Source organism: Nanorana parkeri, unplaced genomic scaffold (genome assembly GCF_000935625.1).
Source record: "Nanorana parkeri isolate BGI_ZX_2015 unplaced genomic scaffold, ASM93562v1 scaffold15, whole genome shotgun sequence".
In the NCBI taxonomy this organism is placed as follows: domain Eukaryota; kingdom Metazoa; phylum Chordata; class Amphibia; order Anura; family Dicroglossidae; genus Nanorana; species Nanorana parkeri.
Window position 1 is genome coordinate 1,403,307 of NW_017306283.1, and position 25,964 is coordinate 1,429,270.

Genomic DNA, 25,964 nt, shown 5'->3' on the forward strand with positions numbered 1-25,964 from the left:
AAAAAAAGTATATATATATATATATATATATAAATACATATATATACATACATACACGCACATACAAACTGACTGACCAGCCATAACATCATGGCCACCCGCCTAATATTGAGTAGGTCCCCTTTTTGCTGCCCTGACCCATTGGGGCATGGACTCCTCTAGACCTCTGAAGGCATGCTGTGGTATCTGTCACCAAGCAGTCAGTAGCAGGTCATTTAAAGTTGCCCATACACCTTGTGATCATCGGACGAAGCTTTTTGTCCGATGATCAAACTGTCGTACGAATTTCCTATGGCGACCCCATCCTGCCCCGATTATCGCTAGGTTGAATACGCAGTAATTAAAAGAAAGCACCTGGACGAATTGCGGTAATCGACCACACATATTTTCGTCTGCGCATGAGCATTTTAAATTGTACGAATTTTGACATACGGAAACGCCACCAACCTTGCGAAAATCGTATTAAAATACAGTATTTGCGGTTGCACACTGCCCATCAACCCTTAAATGAGACCAAAAAAAGATTGCATACGGAAATCAGCCGATATTCGTAAGGTGTATGGGCACCTTAAGTCCTGTAAGTTGCAAGGTAGGACCTCCATGGATCGGGCTTATCCAGCACATCCCACAGTTGCTCGATTGGATTGAGATCTGGAGAATTTGGAGCTAAGTCAACACCTTGAACTTGATGTAAAAGAAAATGTGATTCATCAGACCAGGCCACCTTCTTCCATTGCTCCTTGCAGGGGCTGACTGGCAACTTTTAGCCCAGGGGGCAAGTACAACCCAGAGCCCCATGGTGCAGCGACTTGGCCCACCTCCCGCTTTGCCTGTTCTCACTGCCCCTGCCTGCCACTTTTGCCATCCATGTTAAGGTAGTGTGAATGGTCAGGTGATGTGAGGACTCACTAGTCAGTCCATGAAAGGGGTGACTGGCTGGGGGATGGGCTGCTGCACATTATACAGCAATGCAGAATATTACCATCAGCTACAGAGGACTACAAATCCCAGCAATACATTATACAGCAATGCAGAATAATAGTATATTAATTTGCTACATACTCTTTGCTGCTCTGCTCCGGGGTGTCAGCCTGATGTCTTGGTCAGAGGGTCTCAGGAGGCGTGTGGAGGTCTCAGAAGGGGTGGGGAGGGTCTCAGTATGTAACCCAGTGCAGAGGTCAGCGGTCGGTATGTAACCCAATGCAGAGGTCAGCTGTCAGTATGTAACCCAGTGCAGAGGTCAGTGGTCAGTATGTAACCCAGTGCAGAGGTCAGCAGTCAGTATAACCCAGTGCAGAGGTCAGCGGTCAGTATAACCCAGTGCAGAGGTCAGCGGTCAGTATGTAACCCAGTGCAGAGGTCAGCGGTCAGTATGTAACCCAGTGCAGAGGTCAGCGGTCAGTATGTAACCCAGTGCAGAGGTCCGCGGTTAGTATGTAACCCAGTGCAGAGGTCAGTATATAACCCAGTGCAGAGGTCAGCGGTTAGTATGTAACCCAGTGCAGAGGTCAGCGGTCAGTATGTAACCCAGTGCAGAGGTCAGTATATAACCCAGTGCAGAGGTCAGCGGTTAGTATGTAACCCAGTGCAGAGGTCAGCGGTTAGTATGTAACCCAGTGCAGTCTCCCTCCAGCCAATAGCAGAAGAAGTGGGCGGGGGCAGCTGCCGAGGAGCTCGAGCACTACACGTGCTTATCACAGGCAGCTGAAGAGCCTCTTCTCCTCCTCCTCTGCAGTATCCGAGCGGCCAAGAGGGGAGATTGCCGCTGCGCTGGCAGCCGTTTTTACAGGCACCAGAGAGGCCCGGGGGGCAATTGCCCCTGGCTCCTTGGTCTAGTTTTGGGCACACATGCCCATTGTAGGTGCTTCGGTGGTGGACACAGGTCAGCATGGGCAGCCTGACCAGTCTGCGGCTATGCAACCCCATACACAACAAACTCCTATGCACTGTGTATTCAGACACCTTTCTATCGGATCCAGCACTAACCTTTTCAGCAGTTTGGGCTACAGTAGCTCTTCGATTGGATTGGACTAGACTGGTTATCCCATGTGCATCAATGAGCTTTGGCCACCCATGACCCTGTCACTAGTTCACCGGTTTTCCTTCCTTGGACCACTTTTGGTCGGTCCTGACCACTGCAGACCGAGAACATCTCACTAGAGCTGCAGTTTTGGAGTTGATCTGACCCAGTCAACCAGCCATCACAATTTGGCCCTTATCAAAGTCACTCAAATCCTTACACTTGCCCATTTGTTATGCTTCCAACACATCAACCTCAGGGACAAAATGTTCACTTCCTGCTTAATATATCTCCCCCACTTCCATGTGCCATTCTAATGAGATAATCAAGGTTATTCACATCAACTGGAGGCTGCTCTATCTCTTGTGATCTTGTCGTGAACAGGAAGTTAGGGGAACCTGAGCTGAGAGAGTTGGAACTGTTTGGAAACATGATGACTGTAAGAGCTTGGGGGGAAAAATTTAAAGAAATACTTTGCAGGGCAATGTGTAGTTATTAAATCTGAATTCATTACTGAAAATAAAATGTTAATACAACTTTAACCCATACATTAAACTCCCAAACCCCATGTTAATCCTAACACTTACCCTGAACCGCCAAAAGATAGCAAGTCCAGCACCTAAATCAAAAAGCACCAATATCCCGGCACTGCACACCAAGGATCCAGCGGAAACATGTTACTTTATCTAATTGGAGAACTGCTGCATGTTCAAGTGCTATTTTCTTGGTTACAGATTTCCTTTAAGGACTCTCCTGTGTCTGCCATGGGAGTGAAAAAAAATCAATATCAATCACAGAGATAACGCTGCGATCTCAGTGAGAATTTGTAGGGGAACCCCGCTGCAGGTGTTGTCGTAAATGACTTTTAGGAGAAGAAAATACTTGTAGCAGACAGAGCTGCAGAATGATTAATGGGAGGCAAGCAGAGAGAAGAAATTGAAAGTGTTTCTGCAGAATCGTGGTGAGTTTTGTTCCTCTCAGACTCACACAGTATCACACAGAAAAAACTGCAAGAAAGAAGAAAAAAAAAAAGCTGTAGGGTATCTGATTCCTACTAAAAGTATAGGTCAGAATCCCACTGTATAGGAGTATAGGTCAGAATCCCACAGTATAGGGATATAGGTCTGATTCCCACTGTATAAGGGTATAGGTCTGATTCCCACTGTATAGGGGTATAGGTCTTATTCCCACTGTATAGCGGTATAGGTCTGATTCCCACTGTGTAAGGGTTTAGGTCTGATTCCCACTTTATAGGGGTATAGGTCTGATTCCCACTGTATAGGGGTATAGGTCTGATTCCCACTGTATAGGGGTATAGGTCTGATTCCCACTATATAGGGGTATACATCTGATTCCCACTGTATAGGGGTATAGGTCTAATTCCCACTGTATAGGGGAATAGGTCTGATTCCCACTGTAAAGGGGTATAGGTCTGATTCCCACTGTATAGGGGTATAGGTATGATTCCCACTGTATAGGGGTATAGGTCTGATTCCCAATGAATAGAGGGATAGGTCTGATTCCTACTGTATAGGGGTATAAGTCTGATTCCTGCTATACAGAGGTATAGGTCTGATTCCCACTCTATAGTAATATAAGTCTGATTTCCAATCTATAGGTGTATAGGTTTGATTCCCGTTGTATTGTGTTATAAGTCTGAGCATCAGTCAGCTCACATACTGTACTCAAAGGCCTCAGGACAGCTGAAACTAATAATGAGGTCTGGCTACCAGGTAAGATGTGGACCGTAAGGTGCCCATACACCTGCTGATTATCGTACGATAATCGCGGGAAATCCCACGATTGTACGATAATCGGCAAGTGTATGGAAGGCGTGCGACCGTTTCTACTGTATGGTCGCACGTCTTTTGTCTTACGAGCAGGCTCGAAAACCCGCTGAGAATCGTATGATTGTTTGTGGCCTGCTCGTAAGACAAATGCCGCACGGGTCGGTGCAAGCGCAGGGAAGGGATAATCCGTAACATTCAGGACATTCTACCATGGTACAGAGAGAAATTGTTTGACAACAAACATGCTAGCTTTACGGTAAAAAATAGAAAAGCTATTAATATTTTGACGATGGTCCTGATTCTGCTAGGGATAAAGAATTAGTGTTTGGTCTCTATACAGTACAACAAGAGCTGAAAACATTACTCTTACTTTTGGATCCATACATCATAACTGGACACAGTTATGAGTTTTTGAAGATTGTGATGAACAAAACCCTACCTGTACTAATTAGGTAATATGAAGCTGTCAGTACCTTTCATCCCATCGGATAGTGAGATGAGTGGGCGGCAACTCACTTTGATCTTTATGGTCAAAAATTGGGATCTGCAAAATCTGGCTCATAGCTGAGGGGGGCTTTCTATGTAGGGCATGTGGCCTGCATTTTCTATCCAACCCCAGCAGCATACTTTTTCTGTAAGTTTTTTCTCCAGTGCCATCCCTGGCCATCTCATTAGGGGACAGCTGGGAGGTGAGGGGCGGGGGGGGGTTTGGCCACAGTGTCCCAGGTTGCTAATAACAACTGTGTTTTTGGCCACCTCACTGATGTCATTGATGCTAGGGAGTTAAGCAGGATGCATCCCACCGACCTCCTGGCAACCAGTGATGTCACTGAGCTGAGCAGGATGGCCCGTCCCACTGCATATGTCAGCATCAGCAATGCCCACCCTAAAAAGGTTACGAAGAAGAAGCACTGATTTGCTCTTTGATTGCTTGATTACTTTGAAGAATGCACAAATCTGAAGGGACTGGTTTATGTGCGTAGTTGTATTGTATTGTATCATCAGTATCTGTGTGAGATTGCATCATGTGGCTGTTCTCTCGAGAGATCTCATTGAAAGAAAGTATTCTGTGTGTCTGATGTACGTGTAGAAAGTGGAAAAGCTGACGGTATATGGATCCTTATTCACAGGTTAGCATGGGGAACCCAAGAAGTACAGAGTGTACTGACTAGAGGTATCAAGAGAAAGGTTTCTCACAAGCCTGCAAGTTGTGAATGGTGGCAGTGAAGATATTGGTGTGTTCATGGTGTTTATGATTGCTACCTCGGACTGAATTGGGAACCCTGGGGTTCTCAAAATAATTGGCCGGCTTGCTGATTGATTTCCGAGGACAAGCGATGGATCCCTTGCAAATTATCTGGTCTCCATTGTCCCTATGCCTTCGGGACCCCGCATCTGTGACAAGTGGTAAACGCAATTAGTGCTTCTATAGAACTGCATATACAATATGATGGATAACAAAGCTACGTTATTCTGGACTATCACGTCTTTTGAACAATATGACAGGGCAAATATAGTGACACAAAGGTTTAGATCACTAAAACTAGTTTAATAATGTTTCTTAATTTGTTGCTAGATGGAAACACGCCAAACAACAAATGAGATTAGTGTTATGGTGTTCAGAAAGAGAATATGAAATCTGTACAAGTCTCTGAGAGCTAATGTCTAGAATGTCAGCAGATGAAATGGAGAAGTTTATGGGTAAAATGGAAAGGTTTAAAGTCCAGAGCGATGTTAGAGATTGGAAATTATAAACAGGATTTCCGTCAAGGAAACATTTTTTTCCCTGGAATCTAAAAATAGAAAAATCTTGATAGTGGGTAAAAAAGCAAAGGATTATTGGACTATAAGACTCTGTATGCGATACTAGAGTGAAGGATGATGCAATGACACAAACTACATAGAAAGAGATATCGGAATCACATACTGTTCCTCGGGCCGTGTATAAAATGGGAGAGGCTCGAGCAATATTCATGCAAAAAACGAGAAAGGGGGAGGCGGGAGAGACCGTATAGTGCAGTAGAATATGACCAGAAAAGTAATATTATGAACAAGTTGGATGAATTACATTTGGTGAGGATGCAAATTACCCTTAAGGGGCAGTGATACAATCTTTGTGTGCCCTTGTGGAGAAGATGACTGTCTGAAACTTTGGTGGTGGCTCTCGAGCTTCCGGATGACCAATCCTTGACCTGATCTTGTGGATGGTTAGAAAGGCTTAGATTGAGTTTTAGAAAAACCTAAGGTTGAATCCTATGCAGAGGCACAGACAGATCTGTAACATATTTGATCTGTGGAACTTAAAGGGACATTAAACCCTCAGATTTTTTAACATAAAACAATAGTGTAATGTGTGCCTTACTGTAATCCATGGTGGTTTCCCTTCTCTTTGCTGCTCTTCCTTTTAAATCTGAATCTGTTCTCATGCTGGGCAGAACTTCTGTTTTGCAGCAGACTGCCTTGTCTCTGAAATGGATACATGGTGTCTGTGTGTTGGTTTGCAACCTGAGCCAGCACTACAGGAAGAGGCAGTCAGCTGCAAAGGGAAGTTCTCCCCCAGCATGAGAAGACATGAGGATTTAAAAGGAAGAGCAGCAAAGAGAAGGGAAACTACCATGGATTACATTAAGGCGCACATTACAGTATTGGTTTATGTTAAAAAATCTGAGGGTTTAATGTCACTTTAATTGTGTTTTTGTAAAGGAGGTCCAGGAGACAGGTCCTTCTTTATGTAATAAGCTTTACTGAGCACTGATATAAGGCATTTTGTCCCCTGGAGCTGGAGAAAGCCCAAAGAAGAGCAACAAAGATCATTAAGGGGCTGGAGGATCAAAGTTATGAGGCAAGGCTAAATTTAAACTTGTTCATGCTGGAAGTGAGGAGATTAAGGGGGGGACATGATTTTGTTGTGCAAGATATTCAGTGGTGATAGCAACATCAGCAATAAACTTTTTACTGTAGACTCCCTAACAAGGACTAGAGGACACCACCTACAATTGGTAGAGAAAAGATTTATCCATAAAGAGCGTATGGGCTTCTTTTTCAGTTAGAGCGGTTACATTTTGGAACTCTCTCCAATAAGCAGTGGTATCAGCAGAGAATATTGATTCGTTCAAAAATCAATTAGATTCCATCATAAGAGACCGTAACATACAGGGGTACAGGTACTCTTAAATACTAGACCACACAGGGACTCCTATACACATGCCCACACAACAAACAAACACACACACAAAGGTTGAACTTGATGTACTTGTGTCTTTTTTCAACCTCAAATACTATGTAACTATGTAAAATTGCAGCATCACGTTGAATATAAATTAGTATTTTAAGATAAGCAGGTAGTTAGGGCTAGGGGTTCAACTGCATATCGCATATTGCACTTTTGGGATTAAAAACGTTAAAAAAAAAAAAAAAAGAGTACCAGCATTAAGTGTGTAATAACGGAACCATATTCATACACTGGTATTGCCAAACCGTGACCAGGCTGACCCAGTGTTCCCTTTACCCCATCTCAGTGCTGTTGACTAAATGATTTTCATTGACTTATAGCAACACAATAGGTGACTTTTCCTCATATTTAAACACATTGCCAGCGAGTCTTGTAATTATTTCTAAACAGTCTAATAATGAACATTTTGTGCTTAAACAAGCCATATCAGAGGAAGTGGTGCGTTTAAGTACAAGTGACCATTTATCTTGTGTACATTGCTCTGACAGCGCATCCATTATAAATAACATGTGTTAACGCTGCTTTAATATGGCCTCGTTGAAAGATCATTAGGTCATGTGCACAATAAATGTTTGCCTCCCTCATAAAACTGGAAGCCGTCTTTTGGAAGGCAATCTATCATATTAAGTCCAGTGTGATGTATAGTTATACACCTGGGGATATCACCGCCAATCAATATGCTGTAACTTATCAACTCAATCCTTGAAGACTTTATTTGTTTACTAGCTGGTCCAATATTCTCTATCAATAGCACAATGAGTATCAGTTAATGTAAATAGTGTTCCTTATATAAATTTTTCCCTCCCTATAATGCCGTGTCGTCATCGCGTGTGCGCGTGACGTCACTTCGCGCGTGCGTGATGACGTCATCACACACGTGCGGCCATCTGATTGACGCCTGCCGGCGGCCATCTTGGTGATGGACGACAGCAGAGAGAGGAGGGGACATTCACCCGGCGGGATGAGGTATGCAGCCGGGTACCCGCCTCTCTCCAGACTGCCGATCAGTCATTTTGGTGTCACCCCCTCCAATGGTGGCACCCAGGTGCGGCCCGCACCCCCCTTGTAACTAATGTGTTCTTTTGATGACCGAAAGTTATCACTCTGAATTATTAGGTTAAATTGACACTAAACTGCATTCAAGTAGTTTAACTGTAAACAAAAATGTATCTTATTTGTGTATCATTCGGCTGTAGATCCTCAAATCATCTCTGAATTGGTGCCGACACTGTCCTTCCTTCTGGAGGGGGGCTACTTTTGTTCCGCATGGTCCCTGTGTGTGTTGTAAAGTAGCCACTGCTCCAAACTCGCTCACGTGATGGACTACAATCTCATGTTTAATTTACTAATTTGTATTGAGATTGTAGTCCATCACAGGAGTGAGCGTGGAGCAGTGGCTACTTTACAACACATACAGGGACCATGGGGAACAAAAGTAGCCACTTTTGTAGCTCTTGCAGCGTCACTGTTAAAAAAAAACCCACTGCCTGTGTGGCAGAAATGCACATTGATTGGAGATACAACATATTGTAAAACATATGCACATGCATTCATAAATGTCCCCCAGAGTGCAGGGGTCAGGAGTATGTAATGCACAGAGTGCAAGGGTCAGGAGTTTGTAATGCACAGACTGCAGGGGTCAGGAGTTTGTAATGCACAGACTGCAGGGGTCAGGAGTATGTAATGCACAGAGTGCAGGGGTCAGGCCTATGTAATGCACAGAGTGCAGGGGTCAGGAGTATGTAATGCACAGAGTGCGGGGGTCAGGCCTATGCAGAGTGCAGGGGTCAGGCCTATGTAATGCACAGAGTGCAGGGGTCAGGAGTATGTAATGCACAGAGTGCGGGGGTCAGGCCTATGTAATGCACAGAGTGCAGGGGTCAGGAGTATGTAATGCACAATGTGCATGGGTCAGGAGTATGTAATGCACAGAGTACAGGGGTCAGGAGTATGTATTGCGCAGACTGCAGGGGTCAGGAGTATGTAATGCACAGAGTGCAGGAGTTAGTAGTATGTAATGCACAGACTACAGTGGTCAGGAGTATGTAATACACAGACTGCAGGATCAGGAGTTTGTAATACACAGACTGCAGGGGTCAGGGGTATGTAATGCACAGAGTGCTGAGGTCAGGAGTATGTAATGCACAAGCAGGTCTGCACAGTTATATTAATAACAGACTGAATATTGTGTAAGCCCATGTGTGGCAGGATTTCCTTAAGGCACCCACAGACATGAGATGACAGTTATGTGATCCAACCATTTCTGGATAGGGCAGACTGTCACGTTAGAAAGTTATTCAGACAAGTTAGAAAACCTGGAGCAAGTCAGACTGGAGGGTTTTATAGTCCTCTGTCTCTCGCCCCTCTCTTTTCCATAGGCATAAACATGAAGGCTTAGCCAAGCCAAACATTTGTGTTTATGGAACGGCTGGCCAGACAGCAATCAGATTGCATCTGTATGCCTGTTTTATGTCTTTGGCTTCCTCTCATGATTGCCATTATTCCTCTCTGAAACGTTGGATGGCATGCACGGCTGCCAGTTACTTTCTGTAATCTTCAGTAAACAATTCACAACATGCAAGTTTTAGAATGAGAGCAGAGGCAGAAAGCTGGCTGGCTTCTCTGGAAGATGACACTTACGTGATTCTTTGGCAGATCAGCTCGCTCTCTGTACCCAGAAAAGGTAACAAAGATTTTTATCATTTGACATTATTAAATTGTAACTTCTACCTCATTACAAACAAAATGTCAAGCTTGTCACTTTGTCATTTTTCCAGCTATTTCCCCCGAGAAATCAAAGTATTCCCATTTGTCTGTGGGGTTCCTGACAAGTCTACGAGATCACAGGTGCGCTGCCAGTCAATAAACTTGGGCATAGTGCCAAGAGCTGTGCCCAACCGCTGAGTTCTTATAGCGGGCTTTGCACTCAAATACAAGTTCCCCATATGTGCCAGCCCATACCCCCTGCTCACAAAACTGTATAATGGAAATTCAAAAACAAAATTGGAAGAAATGTAATTAAAAATACTTACCTTATTTCTGGGTTCCGACTGCTTCCTGTCGCTGATGTCAATGGGCCTCACAGGAGAAAGCTCATGATCCCAATTCTCACAAGAGGATGCTACTGCACTGTACTGGAGTGTGCTAGAAACCTGGGAGTAAGGAAAGCTTCTTATGATATTCTCCCAAAGTGTTTTTTTTTTTCAGATGGACAATCTGCTATCAGAAGGACAAGCTTCAGGCAGGGTAACCCTGGTTTCATGAGCCTGACCTCAGGCAACAAGCAGAGCAGTAATGAACTGCTAATGCCAACAAAACCAGAACATTCACTCAGTATAGTTCTAAACCCAGCCACTAAAATCTCACATAAGCTTTAACATCATCGTGTCATTTCAAAGATTGTTTTCAATATTTTTACATTTCAAATATTTTTTGCATCTTTCATTAAAATATTACCCGGTGATCCTGCTATGCCTTCCTTCCTACTTTCTTCCATCCTCCCTCCATTGCTACCTTTCTTACATCCTCTTCAGCTTCCTTCCTTCCTCCCCACCTTCCCTTCCTTTCTTCCTGTCTTCCTTTCTCTTTCCTCCCTCCCTCACTACCTTTCTTCCTCTCTCCTTCCTTCCTTTCTTACTCTCTTCCTCCATCCCTCCCTTTCTTCCTTTCTTCCTGTCTTCTTTTCTCCTTCCTCCCTCCCTCTCTTCCTCCATCCCTCCCTCCCTTTCTTCCTGTCTTCTTTTCTCCTTCCTCCCTCCCTCTCTTCCTTCCTCCCTCTCTCCCTTTCTTCCTCTTCCTTTCTCCCTCCGTTTCTTCCTCTCTTCCTTTCTCTTTCCTCACTCCCTTTCCTACTCTCTTCCTTTCTCCTTCCTCCCTCCCTCCATCCCTTTCTTCCTCTCTTCCTTTCTCATTCCTGCCTCCCTACCTCCTTTTCTTCCTCTCTTCCTTTCTCCTCCCTCCCTCATTCCCTTTCTGCCTCTCTTCCATTCTCCTCCCTCCCTACCCATCTTCCTTTCTTCCTCTTCCTTTCTCCTTCCTTCCTCCCTCCCCACCTTTCTTCCTTCCTCCCTCCCTTTCTTCTTCTCTTCCTTTCTCCCTCCCTCCCTTCCTCCCTTTCTTCCTCTCTCTTCTTTACTCCTGCCTTCATTCTAATTTTTATTATGAGTGAAGATTCCATTACTGTTAAGCCACATACCCGATGCAATGGATATCTGTGCGATGATAATGATATAGAAAGGGGAGTCTGAGCACTAATATTTCTATTTTGATTCACATAATGGAGGAGGATATGGAATTTGTCTATGTAAATTGCGCTACATTATTTTCATGTTATTTTTACTACACAATGGTACTTCATCTGGCTTATTAGGTATCTGTAAAGATTGTACATACATTCCACCTTCTGATGTTATTGAGGAGAGGAGAGGACTGTATTCTACAAATACAACAATAATACAAGTAGACTGGGCCTTCCGCTCTCCTCGATCCTGGTGTCCCTGCCACATGTTTGATGAGAGGGAGGGTATACATTATTATGCTCTTCCTTTGCATCTAGAATCCCTGTTCACCCCTGACACAAGGTGCTGGGTGAGTAGCAGTGTGCGACTCTATGTTGGCGTCATATGCTCAAGTAAGTATTTGTCTAAAAAATGTAAAAACACTGAGAAAAATAAATGTGTGGATAATGAAGTAACTATGTATTTATGTCAGATCAGTCACCCATGGTCTCCAGAGGAAGCACAATAGCTAAATGCATTGGGTAGGGTTGCCACCTTTTCTTCCAGCGAAACCCAAACACTCTAGTGACACACTGACATTTTTTGGGGGAGTGAATTATGGCTTATTCATATGTACATAGAGTCACCCATTCTCATGTAAATATCACTGTCAAGACAATTTTTAGTGGGGGGCCAGTAGCCCCTATCTTAATTTTGGTTGCCATTGTCTGCCTGACATCATGTGTCCGGGTCCGGGTCAGCTGCCATGAAACCCAGACACAGCATTCAAAACCCGGACTGTCCGGGTGAATCCTGGACAGGTGGCAACCCCATCATTGGGACAAACACCTTGAAACGCAAGCCAGTGAAAAAGACCATATTGATTGATCATAAGGAAAAATGATGATGAATGATGGATTTATACATGGTTTCTAAATTGGTATATGTATGTACTATGGCTGCGAACATTCAGGAGGAGACTTTATCATGATTTTAAATGTGTATGGTTAATATTTTATTGCAAATGTATGTTTAACTTTAAAATAAAATAGTTTTCTACCATCAACTTGTGCAGAGGGCATGACGCCTCTCTAAAGCCCATATTCAAGTTGGTGTGTTCCTGCCTCCATTTTCCCATCCCTCTTTCCTTCCTTTCTTCCTCCCCCTTCCTTCCTCCCTTCCTTCCTCTCTTCCTTCCTCCTTTCCTCCCTTTCTTCCATCCTACCTCCCCTTCCTTCTTTCCTCATGTAATATACTATCCTTCCTTCCTTCCTAGTTTACAGTTTTGAGTGGCTGCACCCCAGGCCCCCACACCACTTCCTGTGATCATATGTGGTTATTGACGTCACCTGGAATCCCCTGGATCCCACTTTGTATACAACCATAAGCCAGTTAGGAAGGAATCTGTAATTAAGCAATAAGTTGTTTTATTCTTAAAGGAGAACTATGAGGTTAGGGCTTTTCCCCATAGTTCTGCTTAGGGTAACGGGAGGACACAAACTAGCGTCCTCCTGTCACCCTAAGCTCAGTATACCGCAAGCTACAGCTCGCGGTATACTGAGACGCCGGAGCGGATACCAACATCGATGTCGAGATCCGCCCAGCTGTGTGAGTGACAGCTGGCCCTGCCTATCTAGAGGCAGAGCCAGCTGTACCCACCCCCTCCCCCATCCGCTGGAGGATCGGAGCGGGGAGGGGGAATCCAGTCCCCTCCCCTGTCACGGCAGAGAGCTGTGACAGGTTCGAGAAGTGAGCGAACGCCGGTATGTGTTCGCTCACTTCCCGATCTACTGAGCCGACCTGTGACAGTCTCATTGTCACAGTTCGGCTAGAACTATGAAGTGAGTGAAAAGCATGTTATATACATTATACAATTGCACCACTTCACTTGCAATTTGTATGCGTCCCACAGAAATGTATTTTTATTCCATTGGTGCATGACCCCAATGGCAGTGACCTTTTTTTTTTTGCTTGCAAATTGTTCTTGAAAGGGCCACAAAAATACAGCAGTAAAGACAGACATGGCACCGGCCCCCAGCCCGTCGAAGCCCCGCCCTCCAACCCAGTCACCTAGCTACATGTGGAGGAGGGAGGGAGGAGCCTCCCTGTTCCTCACTTGCTGGTCACTGGTGAAGCATCGAGATCGATGTCCTCAGTGTTTTTTTTTCCGTTTTTTTTTTATTGGACAGCTTCGACCAATGGTGCTTTGCCATTGGTCCAATCCATCCACAGAGCTCAAGCCTCTAACACAGAGTAGACGCTGTTGCAGCACTTGCCTCACTAGGCTAGCGCACGCGGTGGGGAAGCACGCTGCTGTGTAACCGAACTTAGCTGTCAAAAGAAGGATGCAGCGCTGCCTGTAATTAACATGACAGGTTACACAGCGTGGGTGGCTTTCCTTGCCATGTACCTGTTACAAGCTGCTCTGAATGGAGAAAAAGCTGTCAGCTTCAGACTTGAAACTGACAGCTTTTTCCTCCATAATACTAGGTGAGGCTCTGCCTCCCCTAACCGTATGTCCCTGCTTTACACCTGCCGTAGACATTGCCGGGGGGGCGATATTCCCCAAGTCAGTTTTTTTACTTTTTTATTATGCAGATTGCAACCCAGGTGGGCGGAAAGAAAACTAAGAACCTTGGCAGGCACATCTCAAAAGTATATTCTGTTATACATATAAGAGGCAAGAAGTAGGGCTTAGGTCTGTAGTCCTAAAAGATAGCTGAGAGCAATGTAACTGGTATCAGTCAGCACAGACAGGGACCTAATAAGAGAGGTTTATTGTTAGGGTTGAAATCTAATGGCTGTCATGTGATCTAGGTAATAATAACGTTACCTTTTCTATATCCATGATAGAACAAGGTGAACTCAGAAAGCATCACCCTTGCATTTACTGGACCCATTGTATGGATTTCATGGTACTAATTGTATTAGGCAACACATTAAAAAGTAAATTACATTTCACTTTCAAATCCAGCATCTGCTTAGAGATTTCACCAAAGATCAGAGGAAATGATGAAGTCCCAAGGGGTGAGCCTTATCCTAGTCCTAGTCCTATCAGGTCACATTGCCATTAGTGCAGCAAGACAGCCTACTGGGACTCATTATCCCCAGGTTAAGTATGTTTATCTAAAAGCGGATTACCTCTAAGAGACTTTGATACTTCACTGAGTTAATGGAACTCATTTGCTGCCTAGAAGTGATGGCAAATTGCTTTGAGAGATAGGGGAATCCTGAAATTAAGCTAGTAGAAAAAAATGATAATGAATCATTTTCACATAGATACTTATGTAAGAATGAAGATTAACATATTTTGTAGTTGGGTTCCTTTATATGGACACATGAAGGAGCGACCTAAGCAATATGGGAGCTTTGATACATGCAGAGTCCCTGGCAGGACTTCTAGAACTTCTCTGAGAATCCCTGACAGGACTGCCAGAATACCTGCCAGTACCTCCATTGGTACTCACAAGATGGTTGCCAGTACTTCTAATGGCACTCACAGAATCCTGGCCAGTATTTCCAATCGAAGTCGCAAAATCTGTGCCGGAACTTCCAGAACTCTCTGAAACCATGCTTGGTGTGTCCTCGAATTCCATAGGGGTATTTAAGCATCAGCTCCGAAAGTGGTTGGTGTTGTGACTTCAAACCAGCTACTCTGTTTTGTGATCAGCGCTAGAATTCTTAAGCCAGTTCCTGTTTTTGCTGATCTGGACTGCTTGACCACTCTCTGCTTGGCACCTCCTGATCCCTACCTGGGTCCAACTACGCTCTTGTATCCTGCCTTGACTTCTGACTGCTTGTTGCTGACTCAGACTGTGTGGCCACACTCTGCTTGTCGCTTCCCAAGACCCCTTGCTAATTCTGACCATGCTGTGGCCTACTGTCCCATCTACTGTCTCCGCACCATAGCCTTACTGTCCTTGCCCTTCCCTTGGCAGGACGGTCCTGAGGGCCTTGATCTGGTCCACAGCCCACAGCAAGAGCCCGTCTCCACCATTTGGAGCTTGGCTGATGACCAGCTGGTTTGAAATGACTCCTTGAAACAATTCTTGGCGTGTCCCCTGATCCAGAGGCGAATTTAGGCAACAGCTCTGAAAGTGGCTGGTGCTCTGTCTTTAAACCAGCTACCCTGTTTTGTGCTGACAGCTAGAATTCTAAAGCCAGTTCCTGTTTTTGCTATTCCTGACCACTCTCTGCTTGGCACCCATCTTGATCCCTACCTGGATCTAACTATACTCTTGTCTCCTGCCTTGCCTTCTGACTGCTTGTTGCTGACTGTCTGACTGCTCTCTGCTTGCCACCTGCCCTAACCCCTGCTTGGACCCTACTACTCTTTTGTCTCCTGTCTTGTCTATTGCCTATCGGTTTCTGACCCAGACTGCCTGAACACTCTGTGCTTGTTGCATGCTAAGGCCAGGTGCCGGCCTACTATACCATTTGCTGTCTCCACACCATAGCCTTCCTGCCCTTGCCCATCCCTTGCCCATCCCTTGACAGGGTAATCATGAGGGCCGTGGTCTGATACCAGCCTACAGGAAGAGCCCATGTCCACCATAAGTGACTAATAACCAGCTGGTGCTCGGACCCTGAGCCTTGTGTTAACCCGTCTCACCTGCCAGGGCATGCTGCTCTAACAATGGGTGTCAGTGTCAACCAATAATGCATAAAGCTTGTTCTAGATAGTTGAGAGTACACAGCCTCAGTGTATAGGTGTATGGGTGTGGATAGCTGATTGTCTGATAGTCTGACCACTCTTGTGTTTTTGTTCTGATATGGATGTCTTGTTTATTGACTTCACAAGTATATTTATCTGTTTTGCCTGAGGAAGGGACTTTGCTGTTCCAAAACGTCGCTCTGATGATGTGACACCTGTGAAGCCATTAAACATTGACTTTTCTACATGCTGGAGTGCTTGTGACCTTTTTGAATTTGTTGGATTTATTTTGCAGAGGCATCCGCAGTCATTACAGCAACCACCCTACAATTAGGGTTTTCTATCCGGTCAGATGTGCAATGGGTGTGTATGGTTTTTGAACATTACTGACCTCCGCACTTTGCGTTACATTACTGACCTCCGCACTTTGCGTTACATTACTGACCTCCGCACTCTGTGTTACATTACTGACCTCCGCACTTTGCGTTACATTACTGACTTCCGCCCCCTACGATACATTATTGACCAATGCACTCTGCGTTATAACTGACCTCTGTCCCAATACTAAAAACCAATACCAGCACTTACATTTTTCAAATTGACTTAGGTGTCTTAAGGTGCCCATACACCTTACAATTATCTGCAGATTTTCTGTGGTCAGATGGAAAAAGTGCAACAGATTGGCCCAGGTGGAGATTCCTCCATCCACACAGTTAAGTCTAGATGGAGGAATCTGTTGCACCTTTTCCATCTGACCATAGAAAATCTGCAGATAATTGTAAGGTGTATGGCCAGCTTTAGGTCCGGCACTTGCTGGAGACCTTGCGGCAGCCTTCTGGGGAGCCACGCAATGCCTGCTTACAGCGCTTCTGCCACCCGCACATCTCCCCTTACTAAGACCCTCCCCACCCCTCCTGACAAGCTCTGTCCAAGATATTAGGCCAGAACCCCAGAGTAGAGCAGCAACACAGAGTATGTGGCAAATGTATATACTATTATTCTGCATTGCTCTATGTTTTGCTGGGATTTGTAGTCCTCTATAGCTGATGGTATTATTCCGCAAGGCTGCATAATGTGTTGCTGAGAATTGTAGGCTTCTATAGCCGGTGCCATCCTGCATTGCTGTATAATGTACTGCTGGGATTTGTAGTCTCTCTACGGCTGGTTGTATTTTGCATTACTGTATATTGTATTCCGGGGACTTGTAGTCCTCTATAGCTGGAGGTATTCTGCTTTTCTGTATAATGGATTGCTGTGATTTGTAGTCCTCTATAGCTGGTGGTATTATTCTGCATTACTGTATAATGTACTGCTGGGATTTGTAGTCCTCTATAGCTGATTGTATTCTGCATTGCTGTATAATGTACTGCTGGGAATTGTAGTCCCTCTCCAGCTGGTGGTATTTTGCATTACTGTATAATGTATTCCTGGGACTTGTAGTACTCTATAGCTGGTGGTATTCTGCTTTTCTGTATAATGGATTGGTGTGATTTGTAGTCCTCTATAGCTGCTGGTATTATTCTGCATTACTGTATAATGTATTGCTGTGATTTGTAGTCCTATATCGCTGTGTAACATAGGTGATTATTTACACAGCCCTGGTGTTTGCTGAAATTGCTTTAAACTATAAAGAAAAGCCTTTGAGAGTTTTCCTCTCTTTCTCAAGCCTGAAGCAATACCTGAGGAAGAAAGAAAAACTCTTGAAAGCTCGTCTCCTAAGTATTAGGCTAGTACAATAAAAAGGTATCATCGCATACCGCATTACTCTCGTATTTTGTAATCTTATTTATATATACTTCTTTTTTTCAGTGGTATGATTTAGTGGTGAAAATTATTAGTGCCCCCCCCCCGTTTTGACTGTGGTATCTTATGTGCCCCCCCTATATATTGTTCCTAGAGTCGCCACTGCCATCCTGTTGTAGCATTCAGCATCCAGCATAAATGGACTGATATATAATGACTCCAAACAATTTATGATAATAAAAATATGCAGTGCCGAAACAATGCCACGGCGAATGCAAAGCTAAAGGCGGTCCATTAAAATATTAGAGAGACTTTTTTTTCGGACAGGCAGTGTATAAATGGCTGCACATAAGAAGAGTCCATTATTAGGCTTTCCATACACTTTAGGTCTTTGGTGTTTTACATACACATGCCCTGGCTAATACAACTGTGCTTGATGGATAAAAAAAAAAAAATAATCTTCAATCCATTAAATATACTGGAGACATTTTTTTTTCTCTATGACCGCTGCTAATGTTGCTGGAATGAATGTATTGCATTAATCAGGCATGACGAATGGTAGAGCACTTTGTGAAATAATGTTCTGTGTCAATCCACTGAGGACGACTGAATGACCCAAACGTCCCCACCCAATGTTCCTCTGCTGGTCCTCACCACCTTATCCATTTAACCGACGTGCCCGTCTTTGCCTCTTTTTTTTTTCTGATTCGCAATAAAAGAAAAATGTCCACCCGAAAAAAAAATGTAAAAGCTAATGAGAAAAATGATTAATTTCCAACCATCACCGTGAGCTAATTATTCATTTGTGAGCCCGTAGCTTGCAAGGCTGTGATTTGGAATTTAAAGCAATTTGCGCAATGTGTGTCCCCAGGCTTCCATAATGCCGGTAACGCCGTTTGAACTGCTCTGGTGCATATCAATAGCATACTAGGTACATAATGAACTGTTCCATAGATTTTGAGTTTTGTGCTTAAAAAAACTAAATTACATATATTAAAATGCCTAGCAGTGCCAGGATTAGTGTCTAAGCCAAGAACAGAAATGGAATACATTATAACTTACCGGTCCTTGAAGGCCAGGCATCCTTCCAGTAATACACTTCCTGTCTTAAGATGACATCGGTCACTCACTGTACTGTATCTATGGAAGCGCAGCATTGTCACCCTAGGAAAGGACTGCAGAAGTGACCCTAGGCAAGGGCTGCAGAAGTGAGCCTTTCCCCATAAGGCTATAAGTATAAGGAGAGGGGAGGTGGTCTGTAACCATAAACGATTCAAAGTTTACACTTAGGCATTGTTCACGCGGGCATCAAGGGGGAGTAAAAACAGGCATTGACTGCCCTAGGACCACCCACCTAAAACCTAACATGGTGGATGCTCAGGTTTGTACACATACCGTGGCTCCAATGCTTTTTATAAAACATGTAGCGTTCAGCAGGTGGTGCCACTTGCCAAATGCGACCATTACAGTTCATGGGACCATGCCCCAACTGATTGGCATGCAATTGCGGCGTGGTATTGCAATGCAAAATCTTCATTGAGAGCAAAACAAACAAAAAATAAAAAAAACAGGCATTCAGGAGGACCTCCTGAACACCTGGAAACTGACTGTTAACTGCCTGTCAACTACCCACCGAAAAGTGATCCTCTGTGGATTGCTTTTCAAAGGGCAGCAATATCTGCCACCTGTGTGAAATGAGCCTACCTGGTGGAACAGTCAGCAATCTGCTTATCCTTGTAAGCTCACGGCATACTGGCAGGTAGTATGGTAGAAACTAATGTACGATAAAATAAAAAAAGGGAGCTCACCGGATTGCACAGAATATCTGATGGGGAACTAGTCCCTCAGATTCTCCTTCAGGCTCTACCCACCCACTAGTAAAACTCCTCCACTGCTGTGCCGCTGCGAGACTGGTGCCGCGGCCGTAGCAGGTGGTGAGCTGCACTGAGGATGGAGTGTCCAGTATGTTTCCAACAGGTACATGTATCTGGGGCAAATACCGACAGTTGTCATGTGGGTGCACCAGGGGATTCTAAAGCATGTCATAGGACTATATGTAGAATTCAGATAACAACTGTTTAGTTTAAACTGAACCTGGGTCCTATCCCCCCCCAACCCTTCACAGCTGGTTAATTTTGCTGTTGGGAACCAAATATGTGGGAGCATGTTACTTACCCCCCTTCCTGTCATGATAGAGTGCTGTGTGCCAATGAAGCCAATCAACAGGCACCAGTGCTATCATATGGCGGTCAGGAGTAGTCACATGCGGAATGATTGAATTGAACTGAAAATTGAATTCTCCACAAGATGACTCATTTCACTGTTAGCAAAATCTGCAAAAGCAAAAACCAACTTTTTTTCCCCTTTATTTAGAGATTGTGGGGTTTTTGTTGACTGTATTTAGCATAGTTTTGTTTGTGTCATTTTATTTTATTTGTTTGTGTATTCTTTTTTTTGTGTATTTGATTGCTATTTGTGTACTGTTACATCTTTTATTTTCCTTTTATCACAGGTTTTTTTTTTTTGGAAAACAAAAAGTCAAATAATGAGGCTAATGAAGGTCTGTTTATGCTTTTTTCCTATTCACAGCCTTATGATATGGAGATACCAGCTAATAAGACGATGTGCCAATCCGGAAGGGATGCTCGTGTGACTGTAAATCCCCTGATCAGCAGATGGCGATGTTTGCTATTCTATATGCACTCTGTGTTTATTGTGCTGTTATCTTCTTATATATCTCTTTTTTTTCCATGTTGCTCAGTCCACTTAAAAAAAATTTCATGGGAGCAAACATGCTTCTGCTGCCCACAGCTACAGCCTTAGCGTGTAATAATTATATGCAGAAAAAAAATGATAATGCAAATTGCTAGTTTGCTTGTTACCTTTCCGTCATTACGTACTTTCTGAGTCACTGACCAATTATGCAGATCAGGAATTCTAACTTCATTCTGGCCAGTGATGAGTTCATTGAGAATTGTTATTTCCCTGATATTTTGGGCAAGATTGGAACATTTTGGTAAATTTATCACCGTTTTTCGTAACATACAGGGGAAGGTAAAATAAGGGTTTTGGTGTTTTTTTTAAGGGGTAATAGGCTCCAGAGTGCCACAGCAGATCCTTTAAACTATCCTGTTCCTGTTCTTGTGCCAAAAAAGCCCCCTCATTACTCTCATTATTTTATTTTTTACAGAAATTAAAAAAAAACAGGCACTGAATAAAAAACGGCACACACAAAAACACAAAACAACACCAAATAATCCCCCTGCCCCCCCCCCAAATACCATAGACAAACTCTGCTCAAAAAAATATTGCAAAAATATCAACTCAATAAACCAATTTTAGAGTTTCCACTTCATCCAACAATAAAATTGCTAATTTAATTATTTCAAGTAATTTTATAGCACCGACAATTTACACGGCACTTTATATATTGTACATTCACATCAGGCCCTGCCCTCAAGGAGCATACAATCTAAGGTCCCTATCTCACACACACATACAGGGCCAATTTACCTTCCAACATGTCTTTTGAGTGTCGGAGGAAACCAGAGGAAACCCAGGCATGCAAAATCTTTTCTGAATCCCTAGCCCTGTCTTCTATATTAATAATAAAAATGATACAGTGCTTTAAATTTCTGCTCATATTTTTAATTTATATCCAAGTGTCAACCAATACACTCACCAGATCCTCTGACCTAAGAGATCAAGAGAGGTCGGGTCTCGTTTTATAGAGTCTCATGACATCTGAACCCACTACAGATAAGAGTGGATCTATCCCAATTGGAATCCTTACCTGTAGTGGGTACAGATGTGGTGAGACTCTATAAAACGAGACCTGACCTCTGTTGATCTGTGGGGTCAGAGGATCTTGTGAGTGTATTGGTTGACACTTGATATCACATTTAAATGGTGAAGGTTGTTTCCATTTCAAAAGGTAAGACAACTATGGATATGAACTGAATTTTAAGGCCCTGCATATTTTTATTATCATAAATTGTTTGGAGTCACTGTATATCATTCAATTTATGCTGGATGCAGAATGGTATAAGAAGATGGCGACTTTGACTTGTGACTGTCTTCTACACTGCCTGGCCAAACAAGGTATATTTCATTGAACCATCTTTAGCTTTGATTACGGCATGCAGGGCAGCCATCAGGGGGGTACGGCCGATACTCATGTAAGGGGCCCGGGCAGCCTGGGGGGCCCGCCCGGGGCCCTTACATGACTATCGGCCAACGGTAAAGGGTGAGGAGGGCGGAGGCCTGGCCCTAGCACCACAGGGCCCAATCATTGCCACTCCAGCAGCTTCGAGACAAGCTGGGGCCCCATCAGCGACGCTGCTCGTCTGATGTTGGACTGGCCGGAAGTGACGTCACCTTAGTGACGTGACGTCACTTCTGGCCAGTCTGGCGGCAGACGAGGCCATGTGTGCAGGTAAGAGGAGTTAGGAAGGAAGGAAAGGAGGGATGCAGCCCTGACCAGCCCACCTGAGACCCCTTCAGAGCCCACCATGGACAGTCTCAGATGGGCTGTGCAGCATCTATGGAGGGCTCTGCAGGGTCACTCTCAGGTGGGTCCTGTGTCCAGCGCGTCACTAAGCCCTGCGTCCAGCGCGTCACTAAGCCCTGCGTCCAGCGCCTGGCCTAAAGCCGTGTGAGGGGCCCCCAAATTTCTGATGGCTGCCCTGACGGCATGCATGCGCTGTGGTTTCACTAAGCTTATACAATGTCACAACATTTATTTGCATTAATTTTTCACCAAGATCTTGTAGTGATGATGGGAGAGTCGGACCCCTGCGCAAAGTCTTCTCCAGCACATCCCAAAGATTCTCAATGGGGTTAAGGTCTGGACTCTGTGGTGGCCAATCCATGTGTGACAATGATGTCTCATGCTCCCTGATCCACTCTCTCACAATCTGAGCCCGATGAATCCTGGCATTGTCATCTTGGAATATGCCCAATGTGCCATCAGGGAAGAAAAAACACACCAGGGTGCAGTTCCTTTATCCTGTTGTGTGCCTCTCTTGTTGGCCAAACCAGCAAGATCATGCTCTGTTGCTGTTCCATCCCTAGCAATGAAGCAGTTTTCACTGGGGACTAACGCTATTATTTCCCAGATTTGGAAAGACTAGAGAAGAAATAAGATTTCTTTCAGGTTGATATTCTGTGACCATATCGGAGATAGTTTGCATTACTTCCTGTTTCTGATACATCCATACAATAAATAAGGGGTGAGGTTGCCACCAGGATAGGAGGGTAAGGGTTAGAACCTCATTCTCACTCTATTAAAATGTTTGTCTATATCCACTTCGAAGGGGTTTTTTATCACTTCCTAGTCAGACAGAAATTGATGAGAAGTCTCCCCAATAGCTCAATAAATATTTCACTGTGCTCCTTACTGGTATACCCCTTGTAAATGGGTGCTGAAGTGACTGCGCATGTCACCGTTAGAGTCCAAGATAATATAGTATGTCACCAGCACACCCAAATTAAGTGTCCAAAATTGTCTTTATTGATGTGTCTACAACTTGTCACAGAGAAGGCAACATTTTGGGACCACTTTGGGTCCCTTCATCAGGCACAATTTGGTTCATTGTCCCTGACGAAGGGACCTGGAGTGAACCCAAAACATTGCCTATTCTGTGACAAGGTCTCCCCAATAGCCTAACAAGTGGCCTTAAAAACATGACAGAGACTCCCACCCCCTCGCCACTTTATCCAAAACTAAACAAAATGTTTTGGCTGGAGTTGCACTTTCAAAGCACACAGGGTGGTTTTAAAAATACCTACACAGTTAGGGGGTACAGGCAAAAAAATTAAGAAGTTCTCAGGTGGCCCCTTATCAGGGCATACGTGATGAATATTGTTTTTTTATTCAGGGGTGACATGCTTCAATATAGCTGCTTATCATGATTTTAGCATGTACATAACACATCCATCACCCTTACTGTGGCACTTCCAATATGATGAAACATACAGACAGATAATTGATTTTTCTCTGTGATTTGATTGTGTTAGTTGAGCTGGTAGTTAGAGTGCAGTCACTTTCCATGGACCCTGGAGACAATTAGGAGGTTGAAGCTGCTTAATATTGATCCACCATCAACCAACTTGTGTCCTGCTTATATTTTTTCCCCTTTCACTGGGTCACGTGTTTGCTGCACTGTAGGTTATTTTTTAAGTTGCTATTGATTAATTGGTCGTTACGATAATGGTCCCGCGGGGAATGTGTGTTTTTTGTCAGCCCCTAGGTCTGACAATCCTGACAATCAGTGATATCAGTGTGCTGGGTGGGATGCCTGACAGAGCCAGACCCAGAGGTAGAACCTGTACCCCCAACCCCCACCCTGGAAAGGAGCAGCCACTCCCCCCAAGCTTTGTGTGATGAATAGTGTAGGGACAACCCTGCCTCATGGGATATTGATTTCTCATATGATTGCAGGCATTACTTTCCTCCATTCATAAAACAATATGTAAGCAGACATGGTACCACAGTATCCCAGGAGGGGAGTGAAATGTAATTCTTGGTTAGGTGAGAATGGCGGCAGGGGGCAGGGTCAGCAACAAAAATTAAAAAAAGGTAATAAACAAATTTAATAAAGAAAGCTCTGTTTTTTTTTTTAAAGTGGAAGGGGGGAGGGCTTAGAATTAAAAATGTAATTTTTGAGTAAGTGTCCTTCTTTATTGTCCATGGTTTTGCAATGGGATGTCCAACAAGCCTATATAGGTATGATAGCCATATAGTGTATGTAGGATGCCATTGTTGACCTCTGCACATGCACATGAGAAAGTCCCATTTGTTCTTCCAGAGAGGGCTGTGGTAATGTAATAGATAGGGATGTTCAGATACCAGTTCAGATACCAGTGCCAGAATTTTCACGAGAACTACCAGAATTGCTGCCTTTGCAGCTGAGACCTGGCTCTGGCGCTCTACCACTGTCCTGAAATCATTCGTCTGTATTGTTTTAGAAAAACTGTCACATGACAATAAACAAAAATGTCTTAGTACTTGTATCTGTGAGGACTTGGACAAGTATCAGTACTTGTACTTGAAAAAATGGTATCGGTGCATCCCTAATATGTATTTATAAAAAGAAAATCATACATTAAGAAAGGGATGCACAATTCCCAGGTTCCCCATATGACAGCTGCCTCCTAACTTTTGAATTTTTCTCCAGTCTAGTCTTGGAGCTGGAAAAGTATCTGCACTTGTACTTGGTATCTGAACATCCCTATAGATAAGCATACAACATATAGTTATATAATCTTATTCTTGAATCCTGGCCACGATAAATAAAGAAACTATGTCCGAAAACACCATGAATTCCATTTAACTCATGTCAAACAGAAGCACAGACTAGTGGAAATAAAAAGCTGCATTTAATTCATTAAACAAAAGATTGTGCTTTGTTCTTGAATGATGGAGTCCTGGACACGGCTCATTTATTGGACACTTTCATTGCTTAAAAACAGGCAAATTACGGATTTGTTAGAGAAATCAATAATCGAATCATAGAAATACAATTCTAATGAAGAGGAATGAGGCACATTTAGGAGAGTTTATTGACACCAACGTTATCTCTAAATACAGAGTCAGCCAATCAATCAAGCGCTGAACAAGATTAGGAAAATCCAGAAGTTGAAGGAGTTGATTTATAGAAATGTGTTACAACTGTTTGTTTCCTGGCCAAAGGGTTACTCCACCTTTAGAGGAAAGCTATAACAGTCTTGGTTCAATGTTATTTTAAAGTACATGTAATGCCAATCAGGAATCACCATGTATTATTTTAATGGCTATATATATTAAAATATTCAAAATTCACAAGTGCAAGGAGTTTATTTATGGAAACATCCTACAACTGTTTATTTCCTGACCAAAGGGCAGCTCCAACTATAATGGTCTTGGGTCAATGTAAATCTAAATTTCATATAAGCTTTAACATGTTAAAGTGGAAGTTCACCCTAGAATTACTTATTGTACGATAAACAGCCATATAACACATGTATATGTGTTATATTTGGCTTCTATCTACGCTCTGATTGTCTTCCAATCAGCACTGGAAACTGGAGGCCATTTACTGATGACACTATAGAACTCAAGGTTTTGCTTAGGCCCCCTTGTGCTATCTAGATCTTTGACAGCATTAGGGTACAGAGGAAGCATTTCCTAGTCAGACTTTAAAATCACAGGATGTAGCTACACCATGAGTTGCCTGGTGTCACTAATAAATGGCCTGCAGTCAGGGCCGGCACTTAGGGTGTTCGAGCTGTGCGGCCGCACAGGGCGCAATGACAACGAGGGTGCCAG